A 5,223-nucleotide genomic window follows, 5' to 3' on the forward strand; every position below is an offset into this window, starting at 1 on the left:
CCTGAATCAAACTTGACCTACTTTTCATTCTTACCCAGAGCTAGTAGATAAAAGCAGTGGTGAGCTGATGTTTAACAATCAGCTCTCCAGGATAAACAAGCAAACAAACAAAATGCCCTGGTTCTTAGTGTTCGCTGATTTCTGTGGGGTAAATATTTCCACCGTGGCTGAGTTTAAGCTACCAACAGGACGGTGGCGCTGGGAAGGGTGTGCTCTCGGGAGCTGGGATGAGCTGGGTCCAGAGGACCCCTGGGCAAGCTTCGGCGTATGGGGTTGGTCTATGTGGACATCAACATGTACCACAGGACTCTCAGTTCTGCTTCTCCATGCAATGGGCCAGAGGGCCCCAGGAAGAAGCAATGGGCAGCTGTCCTGCAGTGGGTGCTGACCACGCACGGCCTGACATTACATGTGTCTGTTCCGAGGGGAGAAACCACTTGTGTACTGGCTGGCTGGGCCGTTCACCCTGGACCCCTCAGGCACAGATGGCAGAGATTCTTGGCAATAGAACTTTCCAGGGGGAGGGAATGCTCCCGCAGGCATGCTGGGCCGAGAGCTAAGCACACAGGAAGTTTTCCAGATTGCAACTATAAATCCAAGCTCTGGCCCAGACTGGTAGCTCAGTCGGTTAGAGCATTGTCCCAATACGCCAAGGTTGTGGGTTTGATCCCCAGTCAGGGCACATAGAAGAAACAACCAATGAATGCATAAGTAAGTGGAACAACAAACAGAGGTGTCTTTGTCTCCTTCTGTCTGTCGTTCTCCCTCCCTCTCTCTCTCTCTCTCAAATCAATAAAATAAAAATTTAAGTCCCAACTCTAACTTGGTGAGTTACAGTGATGAATTACATTGACTTCTTAAAAAAAGTGAAATAAGCCAGTCAATGAAGGAAAAATACCACATGATCTCACTCATTCATGGATAATAAAGACCATTATAAACTTATGAACAATAATAGATACAAAGGCAGAGCTGCCTCAAACAGATTGTCAAACTGCAGCGGGAAGGCCGGGGAGGGTTGGGGGGCAGGAGGGAGGGGAGTAAGAGATCAACTGAATGACTTGTATGCATGCATATAAGCATAACCAATGGACATAAGACACTGGGGGGTAGGGGACGCCAGGGGATTGTCAAGGGCGGGGAAAAAAAGGAGACATATGTAATACTCTTTGTAATACTTTAAGCAATAAAACAATAAAAAAAAAAAAGAAAACCTCTGGGATGAATGAAGCTACACGTATATATTTGAATTGGTTGAAAAGGTGACCACCCAAGCTGATCCTAGACCAGAAGTTCTTAGCCCTGGTTTCATGTTAGAATCACCTGGGAAGCTTTCAGAATTCACCTATGTCCAGGGCAAACCTCTGACCAATCAAATCAGAGTGTCTGGGATGGCGGGCGGGGGCAGGGCATGCCTATTTACAAAAGGGCAGCCAGGGTTTGGAACCTCTGCTCTAGACAATGGCCCACCCTCCTCCTACCAGCTGCATTTTCAGTGTTCCATTGTATGCATCCCACATTTCTAAAATTATACACATTCCAACAAAGGTACTCACACTTATCCACTGGTTAAATTTAGCTGCCGCGGAGAGAAACGACAATTCCTTATTCATTTCGTGGGAGGGAGGGAGAGAGGGAGGGAGAGATGAGGGAGAACATGAGAGAAGGAACAATGAGAAGCACAATCCCAGCACATTTCTGGGGAGCCAGCACCAAGCCTTCCCAGGCTGGGCTCCCTTTCCCTGCCAGCCTCCTTGACCCGACAGGAAGGGGCCCCAGCTAGTGGAATCTCCGTGTTGCCAGAGCTGCTCATTTCTTTCAGGCTCAGTGGTTCTGTTGTCCTCTCTATCTGAGGCAGAGAAGTAATTCTAGAAACTCCAAATGGAACAACAGCCTGAAGGTCACAGAGCTCAGTAAAGACCTCCCCACCCCCGCTTTCAGAGCCAGTGTTGAGTAGTGGCTTGGAACATGGAACCAAAGTTCCTTAGGCAAGTGACTTCATTTCTCTGGGCCTCAATGTTCTCATCTGTAAAATGGGGATAAGGAAAGCTCCAACTCATAGGGCCGATGTGTGAATTGGAGGAGTTACTGTTTTTAATGTTCTTAGAATAGAGGCTGGCATGCAGGACGTGCTCCTTTGTAATGTATCCCAGGATATTTACTAATGAACATATATATTGAACCACCACAACCGGTCCCAGGATGGAATGCACAGAGGGTATGGGATACAAAAGGGAAGAGATGGCTTCTGCGTTTGTTCTGGGGGAGTGAAGACTTGGAAAGATAGCAACAGGGCCAGCAGGTCAGTACACTGGATTGTGATAGAGTAACGAAAGCTCTGGACTTGGAGTTAAAAAAGACCGGGTTCTTTCCCTGAGCCGGCCGTTCCTAGCTGTGTGATCTTGGGCAAGCCGCTGCACTGCTCTGAAAACTTGTGTCTAATCTGAACAATGACTGTGGTGATGGCTTACACCTGGGATCATAAATATTATATGCGCTAATGTATGGGAGAGCATTTTAAAATATCAAATGCCAGGCAAACGGCAATAACCATGATAATATGCAAATTTCATAAAGACAGTACATCTCAGAGCTGTCGCAATGTCTTTTAGAAAGTAGCTGAGGCTAATAAGTTAGTAGATACCTGTTAAAAAGTAAATTAGTAAACAGACAAGTACAAGAGCTGAGATGCTCATGTCCTTCCTTAAAGGGGCTGCTTTGAGGGAGAGGAGGGCACGAGTTGGACCTGAACTGATGGCAGGAAGACCAGAGGCTGGGTCTGCGGGAGAGGGGTCAGAGCCGGCATGGAGCCGAGAAAGCCGCAGCTGAGCTCAGGCTAAGCCCGGCTACTTGCAGGAAAGGTGAGTTGAGCCCATGTGAAGCTGCCCGGAGTCCCAGGCTGAGGACTGGGACTTCATCTTGTTTTCTGCGGAAGCAGGGGGCCAGGTTTTAGACAGCGTGGCCCATGGACAGTGCAGAGAAAACGCTGGGTCTGTGCTCCAGGGTCTGGGTGTCAGGAGACAGCCGCTGCGCCCCACTGGGTGAGCAGAAGGAACAGTGTGAAGTGAAGGGTGGAAAGGACCATGAACAGGCCAATAGGCCCAGGGTCCGATGCCTCAGCCAGCCTCGGGAACCAGGACGCAGGCCTGAGGGAGACTCTTGGTTTGGGCAAAGTGCAGGTCCAATGGGTTCAGCTGAGCAGAGGGACAGAAACCAAACTGCAGGGAATTGAACGGAAAGTAAGTGATGAGAAAATTCATCCATTTACTCTATTTCTCATTTCAACAAACCTTTATGAACAGTGGGAGTGAAGCAGGGAACAAGGCAAAGACCTGCCCCCACGAGTTTGCGGTCCAATGGAGGGAAGACAGATACATGTATGCAGTCACAATTCCGTGAGACATGTACTACACTGAGAGAGTCCTCTCCACTGGTGGTGAAGCGCGTGGGCTCTGCACTGGACAGGCATGGGCTGGATTCCTCACTTAGCAATGGAGGGGCCCGCGGCAAGTTTCCTTAGCCTCTCAGTTTCCTCCACTATAAAATGGGCATAATCATGGCAGCAACCTCAGAGGTTGCTGTGAGTTTTAAATGGGGTGCCTGCATGTTAAAGACTTAGTAAGATGCCTGGTATACAGAAGGCATTCACACACACACACACACACACACACACACACACACACACACGCCAGATGTGGTCAGCGCAGGGTGCTCTGGGTACCAACATGGGGCACTCAAACCAGACAGGAGCACACGGAGAGCTCAGCAGACGCCGGTTAGTTGTCCATTTGGGAAGTTTGGGGATGGCAAGAGGTAGAATGAACAGGAAAAGAAGCCAGGACTGCTTGGTACACAGCAGGGGTCAAATAAAAGCTGGCAACCTTCAGCCTGTGGGAAACGTGTGACCCCCGAGGCACCTATACCATCTGGAAGAAGCAGTTTGCTTCCTCTAAAATCTCCTGGGATTTCCTATGAAATCACTCGGTTTGCACAACTCTGGAAGGCACCCCAGCTAAGAGCCTTTACAAAGATCTGTGTCTTGATCATGCTATACCAGGGTTCATCTCAGAGGACTTACCACGGCCGCGCTTCCATAGCACAGAAAGCCGTCACCTTCATAGCCTTCTCCACAAACACAGCTCCAGACGCCAGAGGTGAACTGACAGGCTGCCTGATGAAACGGAGATGGGAAAAAAGGGCTTACTTTCCTACATGAAGAGTTAGAAATGAGCTACATCCATGAGTCATAGGCTCCAGCTAAGGTAGAACTGCAAATTTGGGGTAGAAGGATGGTGGGAGTAACCTGTAGGCCCTTCCATGTTGCAATGAAAGGCCCTGGTCTGCATGTCCCATGCAGCTCTCACTTAGTCTCTCTTGACATCTCTGCCGGATTTAGCAAGTACAAGCAAGGACACATAGCTCACTGGAATTTCAGATACACAAATGTGTTTTAGTAGAAGTATGTCCCATGCTGCATTTGGGGGCAAACTTGTGATGGAAAAGGATTCATTGAGTATCTGAAACTCAGAGTCCTGTATTGCATCTGGTAATCAGATGTTGGTTCTTCCAAGCTTTGGAGTAATGAAGTATAAGTTATAATAACTACTTCTATTCTGCTTAGGGACACCCTTTGGGAGTAAGAGAGACTTTGCTCAATTCTTGGCTCAGGTAAGAAATAACCTAATTTTCTTTCTCAAAAAAAGTGTTTTTTTTTGTAAGGATAAAATAAATCCAGAAACTCACCAGGGGATGACATTTCCCAGTTTGTTCCAAGCAGGAAGTTATTGGTTCACATTCAATGCCATTGCCTCGAAATCCAGTCTTGCACTCACACTCATTCTGCAATTCCAAGCACAGAGGCACAGGGGGTTATGGAAAACAGCTGCCTTCCCTGTCATGTGGTGCTGAACAATGAACTATGGGAACCAGAGCCGTTTGGCTAGGGAACAGCGTTAATGGCTTTCGGTATTTTTTATACTTCAGATTCCAGAGCTGTTGGTCATCCACATTCCACACGAAATGTCTCAATCTGATAGTTCCTTGGCACTTTCATTTTGAATGTATTACCCCAGAAGGGCCACTTGGAGAGTCTCAGAGAACTCAGACTCTCAAGAGCATCCCACTAGACAAATGGGCCCCTCCGTCTCAGAGGGAAAGGTGAAATAAGCCACAAGTTTCCACTTGGCGCAGATCCATGCACAGGGCCATTGCTGGGCTAGGAGG

At 48.1% G+C, this 5,223-nt stretch overlaps 1 long non-coding RNA gene across 1 annotated transcript; it reads right to left on the bottom strand.

Annotated features, from left to right (window-relative positions):
* Positions 1-1,564: 1,564 nt before the first annotated feature.
* LOC102442778 lies at positions 1,565-4,881 on the bottom strand. Its single transcript, XR_331121.2, has 3 exons — positions 4,744-4,881; positions 4,079-4,171; positions 1,565-1,604 (listed from the first exon to the last, which is right to left on the bottom strand). It is a non-coding gene; the product is annotated as an uncharacterized LOC102442778 (long non-coding RNA).
* Between the last annotated feature and the right edge of the window lie 342 nt (positions 4,882-5,223).

The sequence above is a fragment of the Myotis lucifugus genome, unplaced genomic scaffold (assembly GCF_000147115.1).
Source record: "Myotis lucifugus unplaced genomic scaffold, Myoluc2.0 scaffold_11276, whole genome shotgun sequence".
In the NCBI taxonomy this organism is placed as follows: domain Eukaryota; kingdom Metazoa; phylum Chordata; class Mammalia; order Chiroptera; family Vespertilionidae; genus Myotis; species Myotis lucifugus.